We start from the raw sequence: 21,944 nt of genomic DNA, 5'->3' as shown, positions 1-21,944 counted from the left end.
GCAAGGCCTTGGGTCAAATATGGAGGCGGATTTCAGAGCCCAGTACTTGGGGTCTCAGTTAATTATGCTCCCAACAGTTCTTCAAAGCACATTCTCATAGCCTCCACAGAGTGTTTTTTAAAGGTGACATGAATTTATTCACCTTACCTATATATCATTTTGTTTCAATAGCTGTTAGCCATGATGAAAACATAAAGGATCAAGACCAGAATAAACCAGTCTCAGTGACAGGTCTTGTCATAAATTTTACCAGTCACCATCAGTCAATCACATAATGCTGCCCTACTGAATAGCAGCTCCTTAACCCAGTTAGGATTTATACTCAACTCCTAGTTATGGAGACTGCAGATAAAAATAGTTTAACCAAAACCAAAAGGTTTATTTCCCCCTCGTATAAAAGAAACCTGTACTTAAGCAGTGCTGAAATAGTATGACAGCTCCATCATGTAACCTGGGTCCAGCCACCTATTATATTTTTATTCCTTCATTCTTAGAATATGACTACCATCCTCAAGGTCACCTCGTGTTCCATAACGGATGCTAGGGATCCAGTCATCATGGCTGTGTTCCAGTCAGGAGTAAGGGGAACAAGTGAAAAGCACAAAAGATATATATGAGCTATGAGCCCCTTGGGGGATGGGGGAAAACTTCTTCTAGGAAGTCCCACTGTATACAAACAATTTCAGCATACAACTCATTGGCAACACCTTTTTACACAGGAGGCTGGGAAATGTATTCTTTTAGCTGTGCAGAAAAATGCTCCAACGGTTTTCATAGAGGAAGGAGATGAATATTGAGCTGCTAGTCTACGTCACAGCCTTTTCTCTGGTTTGGTTGTGAAAAGAAAATTTTTAATTAAAAAAAGACTGATGAGATTTTTCCTGTGCTACCAATGAATAGATTATATTTATAAGAACCATTAATTCGATTCAATTGCTTTCTATAAATTTGCACATATTGTTTTTTGATTGCCTTGTCTATATACCTATTCATTTTGTACTTTCTTTCCTCTCTGGGCAAAAGTAAATTTTTATAGTGGTTTGTGTTTTTGTTTTTGTTTTCAATGTATTAGTGGGCTTCTAGGCTATCTGCCCAGCCCACCAGATCCCATCTCTGAGAACTGTCCTCCAGATATGAGCAGTCCCTGAGTCATATTTATAACTACCTAACCTACCCTTTGTCCCTTGAATATTGGGCCAGGGAAAGAAACTAACCCAAGCTGAGCAGACCCATTTCTCTCTTCTGAGAATGTGGATCTGGGATAAAAATCACCAATCAGTCTTTACTGGTCATTTGAAGAAAGGAGATGTAAATTCAGAAAGAATAGGGATGGCCATCTTCTGCCATGTTTATGGGAAAGCCAAGAGAGCCAATTTTTAGACAGAGGAAAGGGAAGCAGATAGGGTTCAGCTCTTATTTGCTGTAGTTATATGGATAATGCTTTCTGCGGATATTTTCCTAAATGTTACATCCAAGTAGATGACCTGGAAGTAACATAAATAGCTGGTGTAACTAGTGTCAGGTGCTTTTCAAACCACCTTTATTATTACGATCTAACCAATACAAATTTAGACCTTTCTCTCTATGGTCCTTCCGTGTGGTACACTGGAACCACCATGAAATTTGTTGACATTTTATGTATTCTCCATCCCCATTCTCATCCCCAGTATATATTTATTTAAGTAGGTATCTGTTATTTCTTGCCAATAAGAGTCACCCTGCCTTCCATATGCTGTCATGAATATTAAGGGATAGAGGTAGTAAAGAGGAGTTGGGCTATTGGTTTGGTTAATTGGATTAAATTTGAGAAATTGAGTTTAACTGACGTTCTACACTGTGCTAGATCTGGAGACTACACAGATGAATAAAACATGGACTCTGCCCAAGATTTATAATTTGCTATCATAAGCGACTCTCAACCAAACTCTGGTATTGTATATGCACATCAAGTGCATTCCAAGATCTCTCAGTTGGAAGATGACTCAATAGCCTAGGGGCAGAAATGGGGAGATGATTTCATTGACTTCTTAGAAAAAGGAAACACTTTCAAAACAATTTTTTTCCTCTCTGATCTTTTTTTTTTTTTTTTTTTTTTTTTTTAACCTAATCCTCTCTGTTTTTCTGCACTCAGAGTATAGGTAGCTCCACTGAGGAAGGGATCAAAAAGAATGCCAAAGCAAGGTAAACAAAAGAAAAACATCTACATGTGATTGATTTTAGGTGGTTTTCAAATAAAAAAGCTCAGAATTATGCCAGGTTATGAAAGTCTATAAAAATTTTAATACAGATACAAAAAAAAGAACAATACTTTTTCTTAGTCTTCCCTTTTCACTCTGATCTTCCTGTTTTTTTTTTTTTTTAATTGAGTTCCCTGCATTCTGGAACTTTTTACCAGCAGGAGGTGAGGAATCATATAAATTGCTGAAAATAGATGGTAACAGTCAGTCATTTCTTTTATTATGGACCATTAGATTGGTGTATTTGCATGTATCATTAAGATTGATTGCAAATTCTCTAAGAGAATGATGATGCTAGAGATAGTCTGTTTAATACAATTAGAATGTTTCTGTGTTAAAATTACTACATATTTTCCTTGGAGGAGAAAAAAAATGCATCTTTTGCCATGAAAATACCAGTGAGAATAAAGAAGCTATTCTGAATGCTTTTGTCCAATTTAACATTTTTCTATCATAATATGAAATTCTTATGAATTTCATATTAACCAGTGATTTGAAGCCAGGCATTTTCTGAAATGAATTTTTTTTTTAATGCAGAACACAAGATAATCACTATCAGGAACATTATCTTTTATTCTTGGACAGAAAAGGTAAATGCTTTATGGGTACAATTTTCAGTAAAGGCCAATGTTATGTCTCTATAAGAAATTGAAGGAGCATTAGCCTGAGCAATGCTTCTTTGTGTGTGGCAGATGAGAGCTAGAGCTAGATATCAACTCCCAAGTGGGACAGAACAAGAGGCATGGCCTTGTTCAAAGATGCACATAGGTCCACCCCATCCTGTGGGTTGGTTTTCAAGAGAGTTCCTGGTGCCAGATTTAATTTTCACACCTGTCTCCCATCGATACTTGGAACTATTGGTCGAACACTTCCCTATTCACAATGGAGGGCCTCCCTGGTTGAATACTGCTCCCTTCCACTCCTTGAAATGAGAGAACTTTCCCAATCACTCCTTGCATTGTTCTTGTGGTGACACCTGACTCCAGGGAAACCATATGGAAATCAAATCCAATGTAATTCTAAATCTGGAAGAGTTTAGGGAATATCTCCCCAAGCCGGTAGTTTTAAACTAATTTTTAAAGCAAACTTAAGCATTTTGGAGACTGTATTTTTTATTACATCATGAATCTAACATATGAAATATTATGCATGTATTTTATAAAAAGGTGAGAATGGTAAAAAGATTAAAAGACACACAGACAGAAAGTAACGGGATGGAAAAAGATATTTTATGATGGACCTAGAGGGTATCGTGCTGAGTGAAATAAGTCAGATAAAGACAAAGGCCATAAGGTTTCACTTATATGTGGAATCTAAAGAACAAAATAAACAAACAAAAACCCAGAAACAAATTCATAAATACAGAGAACATTTTGAGGGTTACCAAATGGGAGGGGAGTTGGCAGGGGAGTGAAAAAGGGAGAAAGGATTAAGAAGTACACATTGGTAGTTACAAAATAGTCATGGAGATGTAAAGTATTGCATAGGGGATACAGTTAATAATGTTGTAATAACTATATATGGTGTCGAATGGGCACTAGATTTATCAGAGTGATCAGTTTGTAAGTTATATAAATATCTAAGCATTATGTTGTACACCTGAAAATAATATAATATTGTATGGCAATCATAATTGAAAATTTAAAAAAGTATTATTAAAAAATAAAGAAAATAAAACCAGTGGCTTTTTAATAATTTTTCTCTTATTAGTTTCAAGTATATAGTACATTGGTTAGACATTTATATAGTTCATAAAACGATCCCCCTAATTGCTCTTTTTACATGAATAATTTAAATCTGCCTCCTGGCATCAGAAAAACATTCCAGAATATTTTTCAGAGATAAATTTTGGTTATTTGAAATTTAGTGAGATGATGGGTTTTAACTGTATTCAAATGGATCATTAAAAAGGGAGTATGGCTAACTCGGGATTCCAGAATGCCAGAGAAAAGAAAATATTCATGAAAAAAATATGTGGTTTATTACACATACAGAAGCTTAAACTTTTTTTGTTAAAGTTATACTTGAAATGCCTATGGTGTACTATATTACAGATGAGGAAATAGAGTGTGAAATTAAGAGAATTGTTGAGTGGTCAACCAGTTTATATCAAATGGAATATTCACTAAATGCGTTATATAGTGGTTCTTACTCTAGAGAGCGCCACTGTGGAATACATATACTTTGAAAACAATCCTGAGGTGTGTAAAGCCATGTCAATCAATGTTTTCTGCAGATAGTCTCCCAAATGTTACGTCCAAGTAAATGACCCAGAAGGACCAAAGATAGCCAGTAGATCTGGTGTCAGGTGCTTTCCAATTACCCTTTTATTATTATGACCTAACCAATACAATTTCAAATCTTTCCCTCTCTTATCCTTCCATGCGGCACACTGAAATCAGCATGCAATTTGGTCATTTTTTAAATACCTCCTTCATCCTCACCCCACCCCCATCCCCAGTGCATATTCTCAAGTATCTGTTACTGATTCATTTATGCATTTATTTACCAATCTGTGAGCAACTTGAGGACAGAGACTGTATGTAGTTTATCTCAGCATCCTCGGTGCTTGAGATACGGTAAGTATCGAACAAATGTTTGATGAAATGTTTGATAATTATAAATCTTAGTCACTTATTAGTGGTGGGACCTAGGCAGTAAATGAAATATCTGAGGCCCAAGTCTCCTCATCTATAAAGTGGGAATTAACAATAGAATTATTTTTAGAAACAAATAAGATTGTCAGAATATTTGATTTTTATTACATTATTATCATAATTATTGCCATTATTATTCTCATAAAAAATATTCAACCATTATCCAAGAAGAGGGATCGACTCAGTCCTCTCAAATGTATATGGCCAAATTCGAACCTACAGATGGAGCCTAACTAATAAGAAGAGGGTAATATGGGAGATATGTTTTCATTGGAAAATTTGAGTTAGCAGCAAGAGCCCTGTTTGTTCAAATTCAGATACAGATAAACAATGAGTATGGTCCAGGAATAATTGCAGGGTATCCATGGTTACAGAAAATCTTGTCAACATCCATTGTTCTATTTATACCCTGGGAGTTTTGTCACCACATTTCTATAAATAGAGTAGAAATTCATTCATTTCAAGCCTGATTATGTGCAAGCCTCTAATCTTCTTGGAAATAAAAGAACTGGACTCGAGTGTCCTGGGGGAATATGTAATTTAATGGGTGTAATGGGCCATATGTCTGAGGAAGAGTAAACCCAGCAAAGTAGAAAGAAAGTTTATAAAGAGAAATGAGGCTTCCTAGGCGACTGCTTGTGGAAGAGTGACCCTGAAAAGCTGAACAACCTTAAGTTACTTATAGTTTCTCCTGACCACTCATTCAGTTTTAGACACAAAACAAAGGTTTCTGATTAAATATGGCAGGAAAAATGATTTTTTAGAAGAGCCATAAGGTCAGAAAGAAATAAAGAGTAGATGACAGCAAATGAGAGATGGCCATGAAATTTTGAAAGCCGGAAAGCAGTTGGCTAAGTGGTAACCGACTTAACATAAAGCTAAAACCTAAGTATCTACTAGGATTCAGGGCCGGGTAGCAGTGGCAAGAAAAAGCAACTTGAGCTGCAGAATCCCAGGAATGCTCAGAAATTGGCAGCGCCAGGTACTTCTGAAGGCTGAGTAGCAGAAGGATGAAAAACAACCATAGCTGAGGGCAGAGGTTCTGTACTAGAAACAGAGGAATTAGTTCTGAGTTATTACATCCCAAATAGTGACATCCTCCTGCTTGGCTCTGAGAACACCAGCAGCCACTCGCTTACTATCCAGGTAAGAGAATGATCATGAGAAAGCACCTACAGACATGAATATATGGGACCCTTCAATGAAATATCAAGCCCCCCTCTTAGTTACCCTAGGATAATGTCCACCAATTGTCAAGTCCCATCACTGCGCACACTTTCTCCTAAACTAAGGGTTTCACCATTTTACTTTTAAACTACCAAGAATTTCCATTTAAAGGCAGTTTCTAACATGAAAGACAAAGAACAAACATATGGGGATGGGGGTGGGGGGAAGGAACCCAAAGAAAAACAAAAACAATGCAGAGAGTATAAGAAAACTAAATCTCACTATAAGTAATATCCACAAATGATCAAAGAGATTGTATCATCCAAAAAACAAGAACAGCATGCTATACAAAAAATAAGCAGTCAAAGAAGAAATAAAGAGCTCTTTGAAATTAAAAAATAATAAAATAAATCAATAGAGAAGTTGGCTAGAAGATGAAGTTGGAGAAATTCTACAGAAAGTTGAATAAGAAAAAAAAACAAGAAAGAAATGAAAACTACTAGAAAAAGGATAAGAAAATGAAAGGATAAGAAAATGAAAGGATAAATCCAGGGGTTCCAACATGGAACCAGAGTTAAATCTTCAGCTTCTGTAGTAAGAGTTCTAGAAAGAAAGACATGAAAATGGAGAGGACAAAGCAATAAGAAAAATTAAAATTGCCCAGAACAATAAAGGGGCCAAGCTAGTGCCCAGCACCATGCCCTCGCTAACGTATGAATATAAAATTACAGAACACTGGGTATAAGGGAAAGATCCTCAAATCTTTCAGAGAGGAAAAAAATAAAATAAATTAAATAAAAGCTAAAGAAGCAGACTGGCGAGAAGACAATAGAGCGATGTTATCAAAATTCTTTAAAAAAATAGTTTCAGTATAGAATTCTATACACAGCCATATTATTTAATCTGTTAAGGGTAGGAAAAAAAAATATTTTCAGACACATAATGTCTCAAAAACTTCAGGAAGCTACTGAGATGATGTGATATTGTGATTTATAATAAGAAATATATATCCTGGTTCTGGCACAGATCCTGAAGCCCTTGAAATTGCCTGTGATGGGAGCAATATAGGTTTCTTTTTTATGTCAATGAGGTGACTTCTAAAAAGCATCTAAGGATCCAGGCTGATTGTTCTGTCCCATCCTTCTGACTTCTGAGGAGGAAAAAGGGGCTGATATTGAGTTCAATCAGCCATGGCCAATGATTTATCAATCATGACTTTGTAATGAAGTTGACATAAAAGCTCAAAAGAACTGGGTTCGGAGAGCTGCCAAGTTAGTGAACAGGTGGAGAAATGGCAAGTTCAAATGGCATAGAAGCTCCACACCCTCTCTCCATACCCTGCCCTATGCATCTCTTCTATCTGACTGTTCCCGAGTTATACCCTTTTATGATAAATCGATAATCTAGGAAGCAAAAATGTTTCTCTGAGTTCTGTGAGCCTCTAGCAAATTAATCAAACCCAAGGTGGGAGTTGGTGGTGGCAGTTCGGAGGTCAGTCTTGGACTGAGCCGTTATCCTGTGGGATCTGATGCTGTCTCCTGGTTGACAATGTCAGAATTGAGTTGAATTGTAAGACATCTGACTGGTGTCACAGAGAATTGCTTAGACGTGCTTCGCCATAATGAGGGAGTAAACTAAGACAGAAGATAAAGGATCAAGAAAAGGAATCAAACAGATCAGAGCAAAGATAATTAATTCTCTTTCACCAGGATGAAGGTGAAGAAAACCTTAGGACCACACAGCTAAGAAGTGGACCCAGAGAGCCACTGCTTTAGATTGGATAAAGAAGATGGAGAGATAACTTTAAACAAAAAATGAAGCCGCAGATTACCACCACTGTTTGATGGATTCAGAGGGTATTGACACTTCTTGGCAGAATGTTTGGGGGTAAATTAGAGAAAGGTATATAAAAATCTAGGTCAAAAATCATGCAATGATTAGCTCCAGAGAAAATAAGTTTTCCAAGAAAAGAAATGTAATAATTGTATACTAATAGTTCACTTATGCATAATAGTTACAGTCATACCATGAACACTTAATCCTGATGCAATTTTTTAAAATTTGGTATAACTGTAGTGTAGGGGTAGAGTAAGTATATGTGTTTTGGAACTCAGTGTGAGATGGGAAGGGGAGCTGAGGGTAAGAGAGTATAAAGAAATAATATAAACAGAGCCACTTTGAAATGGAGTCAGAGCTGCCATCCCAGAGGGATGCCTTGCATGTCTTATGTCTCAAATCTTTGGAATGTTAAAACCAGGCAAAATGACCTTGGATTGGACCTAAAGAAAGCAGCATTTTATTCCAAACAACTGCTTGCAAAGATAACAAGAGAGTAGATATTAGGACTATTGGACTGAAAATGTAAAATAGTTTTTAGAATTAGCATCACTGTGTTAGCTGATCTGCACATATAGAAATGCCTTCCTTCTATTGATGTAATTGTTCCCCTTCTCCAACTGGAACACTATTTGGGTTTCTGCCTGAATTAGTGCTTCCTAAATAGTATTCTATGGATCTCAAATAAATGCTCGTTGCCTCTCACTTTGACCTTTTGAGATTAACAAGAGTTAAATCTTCAGCTTCTGTAGTAAGAGATCAGTAAATAATATAGAATTAGAAAGACTCTAATTAGAATTTTTATATATTAGAAATATCACAATTGATTTAAAATAATGAGCTAAATCCCAAGAAAAAAATATTTAATAGAATCAAAAGTGGTTAACTCCTAAAAGGTGACAGGTGGAGAAGGGTGGGGAAAGAGATTGTTAATTTTCATGGAACATCTTATAGAACCATATGAGTTTGTAGAATCATGTGATAAAAATTAATGTTTTAAAAAAACATTGCTGTACATCTTCTACTTCCTCCCTCAGATCTACTCTTTGCCCTGCTCCCCTCTGTTGAGTGTCCTGGGAAGTTGACTCATGGTGACCACACTAACAGTCTTAGTTGACTTGGCTAGACAGCAAAGATTTGGAATGAAGGAGAAGAATTAGACCAGGACATTACTGTCATGACTCTGGTTGGGTGGACCACAAGTTCTCTCTCCTCTTACCCTCCAGACCTAATAATGGCAGTAAAAGCTCTACTGATCTATCCTTGAGAACTGCACTTTTTCATGCGATTTCCTTCCACTCAGCCCACACCTAATTTGAACGTGTCATGTACCTCCTCCCAGGGCCCTGACTCATCCAGAGCTTGAACTACATCTGCATCTAGATTCACTAGAAAATAGTTGATAATAATATTAGTAACTTATTATCATAACAATAATTAAATAACACATGCACATCTCTCTTCATTATAAATCCCTGGAATTATTTTAAAACTTATTTTTTGGAGTAGTTATAAGTTCACGGCAAATTTGAGGAGGTAGGGATTTCCTTTATCCCCCTGCCCTCCCTACATGCACAGCCTCCCACATTATCAACACCCCATCAGAGTAGGAACATTCGTTACAATTGATGAACCTACATTAACACCTCATAATCCCCCGAAGTCCACAGTTTATATTACAGTTCGCTCTTGGTGTTGTACATTCTATGGATTTGGGCAAATGTATAATGACATGTATCATCATTATACGATCATACAGAGTATTTTCATTGCCCTAAAAATCTTCTGTGCTTTGCCTATTCATCCTTCCCCTGCCAACCCCTGGCAACCAATGATCTTTTAACTATCTCCATAGTTTTGCCTTTTCAAGAATGCCACATACAGTCATATGCCACATAATGACATTTCAGCCAACAACGAACTATATACATGACGGTGGTCTCACGAGATTATAATGACGTTGAAAAATTCCTATCGCATAGTGACTTGGTAGCCATCGCAACGTCGTAGTGCAGCTCTTTGCTCACATTTGTGGTGATGCCTATGCAAACAAACCTACTTTGCTGCCAGTCGTATGACAGTATAGCACATACAATTATGTACTTGATAATAAATAACAATGTTACTGGTTTATGTGTTTATCATACTCTACTTTTAATCATTATTTCAAGGGATGGCTTTTCTACTTATTAAAAAACAAAGTTTACTGTAAACAAGTATGCCTGTGTTACACTAGCAGCACCCCCATACGGTTCATGTTTATTGGGTCTCTTGATTGCATCATTTTCTCTTGTGCTCGGTTTCGTGTTTTGTCTAGTAATATGCTACACAAGCTTGTAGCCTAGGAGCAACAGGGTATGCCATACAGCCTAGGCGTATAGTAGTCTGTATCATCCATGTTTGTGTAACTACACTCTATGATGATCACACAATGACGAATGATCTAATGATGCATTTCTCAGAATGCATCCCCATCATTAAGTGGCGTATGACTATAGTTGGAATCATGGAGTATGTAGTTCATGTCATTTTGAGGTCTTTTTCTATTTATATGCTCATTATAGAAAAATTGGAAAATAAAGAAAGTAATCACTGTAATTCATAAGCCTGAATCAATTGATATTAATATTTTGGTGTGAAAATATACAGCAAAGTAATAATAAGGCACCCCTTCAAATGGATATTCTTTAGGTGATGTTGAATATTTACATAGGGGAGAGGTCATGTACGGGAATGGCAGAGCATCAGGATGCTTGGTAGTCCCTCTCTCCTAATGTTCCCAGTAACGTGGCTCCACTCACAAAATTCTGCACTTCACTCAGCTATACTCTGAGTTCACCATCTTCACCTCCAAACTACTTTGCAAAGTATTCCAACCACATACAGAGCTGTGTGTAAAAGAATTTCTGTAAATACGATTTTCTCCATTTTGGCAACATTTCCAATGATGTTTTGGTGCTTTGATGATCTTTTACCTGCCCCACATTTTAGTCATTGGTACCCTGGGATAATATCCAGGCATTTTTTTTTTCTACTTTGGCACCAAACTAAGCATGGTAACAGGAAATCACTTCAACATTGTCAGAAGCGGTGAGACTGAACTAAAACATGATCTATAATTTTTCAGTTATCCTGTAAAAATGTCAGCTTATCTTGTGTTTACAATCACCCCCATCAAAGTTTCTTGTGAAGTATTTACGAAGAGATAGTAATTTTGATCCCATCTGATATAAGGAGAAAAATCAAATAAGCGTTTATACATAAACACTTTAACCCGAATGGACTATAGATTAACGAACCCCATCAAGAGAACACACTCTCACTGCTGTTTAACTTTATACTGTTATTGCTAAAAGCACAGGAGCAATGGTGACATCTGGTGTCAGGTTAAAAAGTAACAGGATCTTAATTCCTTTGCGGCGTCTCCTGGGAGAACTTGGGATGAGCCCTGGCTAATGTTCATCTTCATCCTCTTCTTTCAGCAGCTGATGAAACAATAAAACTGGGGACATTGGTTTCTCAGGTGCAGAGATTATATCTTCAGAAATGATGAGGAAAACTCCACTTAGCATTTGACTCCTCTAACTGCCACTTCAAAAATAGGGCAACCAGGAAGCCAAGTCTAGCTCTTCAACTCAGCCTTTCCACTTTGCCAGGATATCCTGGGTAAAACACATGGGCTCTGGGCCTATCCGCTATCAATCTGAAACAGCCAGAGGGGAGCCGTGGATCTCCATAACAGTTGCACTTAGTTTTCCAACTGTTTTGGGCATTTTCCTGATCTTATTTCTTTGGCAGGCCTTTGAACATCACATGATATGACTGGAACCTCGGGAGTCCAATAGATGGCAAATAAAACACTGCTGGTAGCAGGCACCTGGGAAGCCAAATCTCAATTCATGTGTTTTAAATGAGAGCAGTGGTTCTTAAACCTGGCCACACAAAGTCACCCCGGGGAGCTTATAAAAAAATCAATGCCTGGATCCATCCCAGACCAATGAAATCAGAATTTCTGGGAGTTGAAGGCAGACACTTTTTTAAAGCCCCCATATATTTTTCACTTTGCCTTTTGAACCCAGCCACCATGCTGTGAGGAAGCCCAAGTCACAGAGAGAGGCCATGGGCATCCTCGTGTTTAAAGATAAAGGCCTTAGTGTAAATCTCTGATTATTTTTCTTCAAAAACAAACAAAAAAACCTTTTAGAATGACTGAGTTAGGGAGCATCCTTTTAAAATATATTTTGATTAAAAATTATTTAATTTTAAAATTTCACCAATTAAAATGATTATTTTTAGAAATGTTCCTGAAAGGGAGCAGAACATGCCACCCCGAAATGTGTCACTTTGCCATCCATGTAGATTATTTTGAGGTAAAAGTAATCAAGACCCAGCAGACTCAAGATAAAATTTTACCTCTCCCTTAACTGCCTAAAACAATTTAGATAAATGGGGGCCTGGCCCTGAAAGAGCTGTTACGACGAGATCATGAGTCCCATTGGTGAGGCTCACAGCCTCTCACATGTCTGACCTTACACAGTTATTTTGGTGAGAAGTAGGAATCAGTGTGAGGAAGGCATCGCTATCTCCATCTTGTAGATGAAGGAGTAAGGATTTGGAGGATAGTGTAATTTGCACTAGACTACCCCTGCTGCATGTGCTGATGCCAACATTTGAAAATTCAATTCTTTCTGCTTCTTAAGCTTATATTACTTTCACTGTGACACACTGTTTCCTAGATCACGCATTTTCTGAGCTCAAAATAAATATCTTTTTAGTTCTGATGCCAAAATGGAAGGGACTCTTCTTTGTTCAATCAAGAAGAACCAAGAGAAAACTTGACTGGTTCACGTAGTTAATACTAGTTGAAATAACAGCAGTGACAACAGAACATGGGTAAATAATTTATTTTTTCTTGCATCTAATTTTCTTTAGGTGATAGATGGGAATGATGAAAGAGGAAAAACTTAAAGGGACACTACAAATCAATCTAGCGTTTATGACAATTTGACAGAGGAACATTAAAAATTCTTATTGGTATATTTCTCATCTATGTTAACAAGACTATTATAAAAACACCTGGAAACAATAAACAACCAAAACATTCACAGACAGGACTATGGAAGAATGAATCGTGATATGTTCACCAAGTGGAATATAAGAATAGTGATAAAAAGGAATGAACTTCGGCTACAGACGATGATATGAATGAATCGATGCATGTTAGAAACGAGTGAAAAAATACTACATACGTTATGATGCCATTTTTATAAAGCTCAAAAAGAAGCAAAACTAAACAAATTGTTTAGGAATACATCTACACGTGGTCAAAATGTTTTGTTTTTAATAAAACAAGAGAGCAGTTATTTTGGTGAGAGAAGTAGGAATCATGGAAGAGAGCCCGGAAATTAGCATTCCGGTTCCTGTGTATTTATATTTTAGTTTTTTTCCCCACAATTTACATATATATTATACATTAAAGTTATTATTTGTATAGCGTACATAAAATATTATCTAATAAAAACTAAATTAAAAATATATTTTGTCATAATATTGTGGGGCAAATTCTTAAAAGATCTTAAGACCAATCTACTTTCCTTGAAAAGTTAAGACTTTGCAAGCATGGAGAAAGGAACCGAGTGAAGTCTAAATTCCAGTGCAAAAGACCCTCAATGCATTCCTGCAGCTAGCCTTTAGAGCAGCCCCAATCAGCTGACACAGCAGTTTCCTGAAACTAGAGATCATCCTTCCAACCCAATTCCAAACACCTCAGACTTGCTGAACTGGCTCATGTTAGCCAGCCAGCTCCCTTCCACCAGAGAAGACCATTTGCCATATTATATAACCACTTTGAGAGTTCATCTTTCATTCACCACAATAAATCTTTAGTCTGGAACATCAGACAGGGATTTTTCAAAGCCTGGAAAAATAACGACTGTTATAAGCAATTTCCTGTCATACTTTGTGTCCTTTATGCTATAAGGAGAGAGCTCGTGAAAGAGTTTAGGGGTAATGGAAGAGCCTTTTGGGGCCTGGATTTATAATTGAGAGTTTTACTTCAGAATATAATTTCCTATACTTCTGTAGTCTTCCCCCCTCCCGCCCCCCCCCCCACAGGAAATATGGAACCATGCAACATGTTTCCGACTTGGTTTTTAATCCCTTTTACCTTCATGTCAGTCACACGGTAAGAAAGTAGAGGAGTGGGGTGGGGGGAGTGGGGGAAAGGAAGTGAAGATGAGAAAGGATAAACTGGGAGGGGGAGCGCGAAGTGGGGAGGAAGGAGAAAATACAGACGAGAAGAAGGATGAGGAACTGTGGCGTGGGGGGGAAGTGCATTGGAGGGAAGAGAGGTGGGGGGGAGAGAGAGGACAGGAAGGAGGAGAAAGTTACATAATCTGAGCAACCACATTTCCACATGCTTGGCTAGATTCTTTCTATATAGGTCATCTCATTTGCTTCTCTCTCACAACAACCTTGTGAGGTAGGTCAAGAAACCTGAGACTCAGTAAAGACAGAAGGCTTAAAGTGACAAAGCCAATAAGTGATTAGATTTAACTCTAGACCTTGCAGACTCTGAAACCAAACTCCTGCTAAGTGCCCATGTCTAGGAAGTGGAATTACAGAACAAAGCAATGCACCAAGGAGCAGGGGCCTGGAGCACAGCAACAAGATGGGAACCCCAAATATGTGGACATCGATGAGTTTCATCTTACAAAAACAGAGGGTATCTGATATTCTTGACTAGTCTTGCTAGCAATTTCATTGAACAGAAGAAATGGGACAGACACCTAATTCACAGCGCCTGAGACCAATTGGTTAAAAAGAGTGTGAAGAACCTTTAAAGAAAGAGACGGTGTACTACCTAAAAATCCAAAAGACAAGGAAGGTAAAATTGGAGGTAGACTTTTAAGAAAACATATTTCTACTGATTCACAGAAGAGACAGTATCAGGGGATCCTAATTCAAGCTCAAAGCTCTAAAAATATAGTTCTGGCTATTTAATAAGAATACTTATAATACCTCTTAAGACTAAAGAAGAAGAAGGAAAAAAAGAAACAAATTTTGCTATGACCTAAGCTGTTTAAAAAAGATAAGAAATGACCACACAACCTCTCCCAACTCACTGGGACTCCAGGGAGAGTTTCAGGCCTCAAGAACAAGGGGGAAGTAGTAGAGACCCTGGACTCGAAGCTCCAGCTAGGAGGGCTGAAGGGCTCTCTCGGTTCTTTCTCGTACCCCCTACCAGAGTGCCTCAGTCCTAGGTTGCAAGATGGATGCTCAATGGTCGCTGGTGTCCAGGTCTTAAGTCAAAGGAGACATGATTCATCTCAGGTTCATGGCAAGGAGTTAGAGATGCAGAATATGCCAGGAATAGGAGCATGCTTTAACCTTCTAGGGTTCTGCCAGGAAACAGATGGCACATACCCATGGGGTAAATGAGAAGGATTTAATGAAGAACTCTCTATAAGGTCAAGGGCAAGGTTAAGGGAAACCAATTAGGGAATGGTGCAGTACCGTTTGGTGAGCAACTCCCGGAGAACTGATCTCTGAGAGAGGGCCGCCTTGGCACCACTGCCATCATCAACACAAGAATGCAGCTGACAATCCATAGGAGGCCGAGTAGAAGTCAGAACGTAGCACCCACTTTTCTCTATTACCCTCCTCTGATGTCCTGCTTGTACTTCCCATTGTCAGAGAGTAAGTGAACGCACTGATGTAGGCCTCAGAGTAAGGCCAAGAAGGATGGGCAGTAAATCCAGAGGGGCAAACAGAGAGTAGTCAATGCAATCATTAAAAAAAAAAAAAAATGAGTATATGCAAAGATTTAGCTACAAGGATATTCATCACAGCATTGTTTGTAAAAGCAAAAATATGGAAGCGACCTAAATGTTAGATAGGGAAAAAATGAAGTCATATCCACATGAAGGCAGACGTGATCTTACTTATTTTGGTATATAAATTGCAGGAATTAGATTAATGCCTTAAATAAAAAATACTCCTTAAACAGTAAAAATGCTAGTGTGGGGCATATTTATGGATATGGAATAACGTTCATGATTCAGTTTAAAAAAACAGGTTCCAAAAAAATGCGGTAATAATCCCGTTTTGTTTGATAGCTAGCTACATGGATAGATACGCAGGTTTGGAAAAACACACATGGAAATAGTGATTAATGATGCTCTGAGGGAGACCGCGTTTTGTTTCGTTTGTTTTGTTCTTGTGCTTCATTTTCTGATTTTCTCGTGATGAATACAAATTGTTTTTGTAATAAGAAAATACATCTTTTTCAAGTTTATTTATAAAACAGTGTTCTTTTTCCTGGTGTTTTCCTTTCCCTTCCCTGTGTCATCTCTTGCTCCATAACCTTGAGAGTGGCAGCAGATGGCTGGGCAGGCATGTGGATCGAGGGGAGGGGAGGGAATCCCACCATATGGGAGTCATGACTCACTGCTTTCACAGCTTGTGGAGCTCCGAGGACCAAAATACAGAAGAGCGGCAGGGGCCTAGAAAAACCTCCTGTTCCCAAGGTTTAAATCATAGGAAGCTGAGACTTATGGTATATGCCGAAGACTACTTTAAAAAGTATTTTAAAGCTACATGGGAAGCAAAATGAACAAGCAGGGAAGAGCATCACAGCTAGGGAAAGATGTCACATTACCAGAGAGCAGGAGGAGAAGCAGTTAATTCTAGTGTTGCTTTAATGTCAACAATAAATAAGGCTTTCTTCTCCTTTTCTTTTTCTTGGCCATCATCATTTTCTCCATCACCACCATCACCATCACCATCATCATTACCAGCATCATCGCCACCACTATTATTGTAACCTCCTCCAAAACCACTATCATTATCATTTTCTCCACTGCAGACGGTAAACCTCCTAAGAGCAGTAAATATGTCTTATCTTTGAACATACACTGAAACATTTAGTACATGATCCTACATGGGATAAACATGAACTGAACTGACAAGGATAAAGGCGCTCTTGTCAAATGAGCAGATAACACGATACCGTTAAGAAGAGTTAATCACTTTTTTTATTAGTTTAAACTTTTTGGAGCCAGCATCCCAAAAGGTGGGAACTTTATAATCATGTACCCCCGAGTAAAATTATATGTATTTATTCATACATTGTATACATGTTATACTACTATAGTACAAAGTTATCCACATTATAGAATAAACATTAAATACAAATTTTAATGTTGTTGTGAAAAAGGTGGTATTTGTTTTCCATATTCCAACAGATCATCTTGGGGTTCACATACCCTGCTTAGGAACTACAGACCCAGAATCAGAAGTTCTTGACACAAATCTAAAAAGGTGACTGTCCTCAACAAGGGGAGATTTAATATAGATGATATATTTGAATATTGATAATATAGATTTAATATATTTGAATTCCCCAAATGAGTTAAGTTGAGGAATTTAATATGCAAGTACACTCTTGTAATACCTACACATCGCCACCAGGTGACTTGTAGCTGTAGTAGCTGAATATGGGTGGACTGAGCAATAAGCGACATTTAAAGAAAAGCCAACCTTGACAATTATTCAAACGTACCAGATGGTGCCTTGTTCTTGCTACTATCACTATTTAACATTGCCATATTAAATTAGTGTGTTTTCTTTCTAGGGATTTCTTGAAACAAAATAAGGTTTCAGAGGGCATGAGCAATATGTGCCTGCTTCCATCAATTTTAGAACGTGCTTTGATACCGAAGCAACTAGAAATTCTCCGTTACCCGAGAGAGCTCTGCTTTTCACCCCCGTGCATCCGAGCTCTGGGTTGCCCCAGCAGGAGGAAGGAAAAGAAGGGGCATCCTGGCTAGTTCACCAGTGTGGTTTCATTGCATAACTCTCCCCAAATCTCATGTTCATGTCATAATTTCAGATCAAGTTAGGGAACTTCCGCAGAAACTGCCACCCCGGAAGAGTGGGGCTGGGCAAACACGGTGTGTCCTGGGTAGAATAACCTTTGGGCCGCAACAGTTTTATGGAAAGTCACAGTATGACAGGGTAGAGAGAACAAAGGCTTTGGAGTCACATGTGGGATGGAATCCTCCATTTGCTGCCCAGTGCCTGTGTGACATTGGGCCTGCTACGCAACTTCTTTGGTACAAAAGGCAGTTAGTAAACTGCCATAGGAGTTTTTAGGCTTATTGAGAGCTCCAGAAATATTTATAGAGTAGCAGGCACAGAATCTAGGCTCACCATTCCCTCAGTCATGCCTGTGGATGGAAATTCCTGAGGCGTTTCTTAAAAATACACACAGTTCTCCCCCTAGAGAGTCGGTCAGATGGCATTAGCCCAGGGTGGATAAACCAGGGTGAATATTCCCCGGTTATGCAGCCTGCCTACTTTCTTCCACCAAAGGCTCTGCATTCTCTACGCCACTTCCTTCCTCCCACCCTCGCTCCCCAGTCAATCTGCTCTCTGCCATCTGTCGAGTTGGAAAGACCCAAGTGGATGGATTCACGTGAAGGCTTTGAACTGAAAATGACTTACTGTGTTATGCAGACCAGAGATATTTCACAATAAGTGGCATAAACGAGAGAAATTCATTCTAAATAATAGCAGTCATGGCCCAGTGGGAGATGTTTTGAAAAGAGGGATTTCTCAACTCCTGCCATAGCCTACTTGCTGATTCATTTGCATGTGTGTAGGAATCCCTGGGAGACCTTGTTAAAATGCAGGTTTTGCTACAATAGACGATCTAAGGTGGGCCCGAGACTCTGCATTTCGAACAAGCTCCTGGGTAGTCTAATGCTGGTGGTCCGAAGACATTTTGCAGGTCAAGGGATAGGTAATGGTGTAGAAAAGGGAGCTATATCCTTAAATGTGTAAAAATTTACCAACACGCATGGCCTACAGCGATCATGAATGTCTAGGATCTCTTAATTCAGTGAAGCACCGAGAGATTGGGCCCATTGCCAGTACACACACACACACACACACACACACACACACACACACACCCCACGAACACCGAGTCAGAATTTTCAACAACCTCGAAACTTGAAAATCATATACTTTCAACAAAGGAACATTTCTGCAGGGAAATAACAACCACAAACTCCAAAATTTATCATAAAAGTGATGCAGGACAGGCGAAGTTCCCTGAGAAGAGGGTTCCTTGGCAGAGAGTGTGGAAAGAATTCAACACATGCCAAAGTTAGGGTCAAAGGACAGTTTGTTAGTAAAAGGGTTACACTCCATAGACAGTGCGGTCCTCTCTCAGAGGCAGAGAGTGAGAGGGACCAAGAGACCCGTGGAAAGACAGCGAGTGGGAGGGGCTGCAGTGTTTAGAGGAATTCAGTTTATATGTCATTCTTTAGTTCCTGTGAGTTATAGTTTAAAAGACTTTGTTACCCATTTCCTTTGACATGGACATACAGTGAGGAAGGGGAAGAGTATGAAGCATGAAAAGGTAAGAATGGAGAGTGAAAGCCCTGCTGGCAGCTCCCAGCCTTTAATCCTCAGGTTCCCCATGGTTTCAGCCATAGGGAATGAGTCTTGGTTCCTGTTTCCCCTTCTCAGGTGTGGAGAAGGGGTGGTTAATAATCCAGCAGAAATCGTCCTTTGTTCTACAGGTGTCCTCCTGGCCTGGCTGCAGGGCTGATCAGCACATTGCAGTCTCTGATTGTGGCTCGATTAACATGTTAATTCTCTTGCCTCCTCCCTGCATTAAAAGCCTGACGGAGAGCAGAATTTACCACCCCAAAATATGCCTCTTTGGAGATATTGATCATTTTAGGCTGGTTAATTTTAAGAAACAGCCGATAGGGGAGAAGCTCTGAAAACCAAAGGAAATCTCCACGTGTAAGAGTGACTCCCTAGCGGGACCAGGCCTGCTTTCGCTCGGTGGAGAAGGCCTGGGCTTAAGTCTACACAACAACCTTATCCTTGTTTACTGTGCTTTTCCTGGTCACCTCCCATAACTGACTTTCCACCCCTAACATCTTCTTTTGTCTTTAGCTAAAGGTGGTATTTAAGGTGGTGGCTTCTGCTATGCGGGGGAGTTACTCAGTTTTCCTGGATCTCTCCCGTGTATACATGAGGGATCCATGGTATTAAATTTTAATTTGTTTTTCTCCTGCTATTCTGTCTCAAGTCAATTTGATTATTAAACCAAGCAGAAGAACCTTGAAGTGTAGAATAAAATTTTTTCCTCCCTGACAAGCATTTTATCCAGTTATTTTAAAATTACATCCCGATAATTAAAAAAGGTAAGTAGAGGTAAGTGTACTTGTTTTACACATGACAGACAATAGATGAACACTAAGGTAATAGCGGGCAGAGCCAGCACTCCAGAAACAATGAAATTTCCATTAGCCCATGCTGCACAGTCGGCTCCGCAAATATAAAAGGTTTTGAAAACATTCAACTGGCTACTGCTGTTAATATTCTGTAGAAGTTAAAGCACAATGTGAAACAATAAATATACTGAATGTAACAGTTGGGAACAATGGAGCATAGTTCTGGAGTTCTGGAATTTGAACGGTAACCTATTTGTAAACCTGAAAGGTCTCTACAAAACAGCCACTGGTCGGTCTAATAGGTTACGTGGTGCAAACTCTACAAGTGCAATTATCTTGAGGAACACAAGCTCTACCGTGGGTGTGTGAGTGTGAAGCTTCTGGAGACACCGATATCCAGGGTTACAAACATATCACTTGACCCTTCAGCTCCGCGCATCATCTCGGAAAGCCAGTTTTGGCATTTGCACAGATCCAAAGCATCTTCCTAGGGCAGCTGGAACGACATGGCAATGTTTGTTTACAACTCATTTAAAACTGCCACCGTTCTAGAGAAGGTCCCCGCTATACCCCTGATGTGGAGTCCACATTGTCCTTTCTGCAGAAAGTCTTCCTCCTCTCCCTGGAAACCTGGCTTTTTAGCCTCCAGCTGCTGAGCTACCGGGCTGAGAAAAACAGCATCAAGCGATGTCAGCCAGAAATTTTCACTGTGTCTGCAGTTCTGCTTCTGCCTGTGGGAAGATAATATACTCAAACTTACACAAGGCTAGTCTTCTTCATATGTTCCAACTCATTAGATTTTAACCTCTGGTAACTTTTTAAACTAGAAAAGACAAAGGAGGAGGAGGCTTTTTGCTGTCTGGGTCAGGGACAAAAATGGCAAAATCGTGCAGTTCATCTCTGGTATTAAATGCATCATTCAGATTTATTTTTCTTTTGTGTTTTAACTTTTGATTGACCTATAAGGAAAGTGCACAAATTATATATGAACGGTTCAGCAAATATTCACAAACTGATCACATCCCTTGGATAAGCATCCAAATGAAACGGAGCACTGACAGCATCATCCCAGAAACCCCTCCTTAGTCACCGTACCCTCCCTCATCCCCCCTGGAATGACTATCCTGACTTTTAATACTCTATAGATTAGCTTGGCATATTTTCAAACTTTAAATAAAATTCTAAAAACGGACATTTCCGAGATATGAAATTAAAAGGTAATAATATTAATACCAACAACTTTTTAAAAGTTGCTCTTTTTCCCAGTAATTCGAGAATAGGTTTATTAGATAAACACAATGAGACCTGCGCGCTAAGTGCCGGGGTACAAAGACAAAAGGGCCAGATCTCTTTCTTCTATGAAATTCGCACTTTACTTGGGAGGTCTCAATTATTCGAAGTTGATAGCAGATACAAACGATGTCTGTAATGTAGTTTTAGGTGCCCTGACTTTGAAGTAATGCAATAAAACCCTGTCCTTGCCACTCTCTTTGAAATCGGGGTGGTAGCTACAGTGCCTCACGTTAAAAGTAGACATCCAACACGTGTTGTTGATTAAAAAGGCGGCTGGAGGATTCTGAAGTGTAGCTGGAGCAGAGAGAGGTGCCAAGAGGTGGCTGGCTTTAATTAACACTCTGTTGGGAAGAATTAGGCTCCCAGCGGAATTGCCCAGAGTACCCAAAGACAGTGCAGTGATTCTATTTGCAAACCAGTGTGACAAGAAGTGTTACCACTGAGTTATATTTTCAAAACCCATTGTTTTCCCCTCCTGTAAACAATGCCAATTAATA

The 21,944-nt window shown here is 38.8% G+C and overlaps 1 long non-coding RNA gene across 1 annotated transcript in view; it reads right to left on the bottom strand.

Moving 5' to 3' along the window:
* Positions 1-17,373: 17,373 nt before the first annotated feature.
* Positions 17,374-21,944, bottom strand: part of LOC118607701 — a 43,626-nt gene continuing 39,055 nt past the window's right edge. The window contains exon 3 of the long non-coding RNA XR_004952764.1: positions 17,374-20,885. This is a non-coding gene — a long non-coding RNA (uncharacterized LOC118607701). The remainder of the gene's footprint in view (positions 20,886-21,944) is intronic.

Source organism: Rousettus aegyptiacus, unplaced genomic scaffold (assembly GCF_014176215.1).
Source record: "Rousettus aegyptiacus isolate mRouAeg1 unplaced genomic scaffold, mRouAeg1.p scaffold_m13_p_9, whole genome shotgun sequence".
Taxonomy (NCBI): Eukaryota; Metazoa; Chordata; class Mammalia; order Chiroptera; family Pteropodidae; genus Rousettus; species Rousettus aegyptiacus.
The sequence above is the reverse complement of the archived record's forward strand: the minus strand, read 5'-3'. Positions and strand labels throughout refer to the sequence as shown.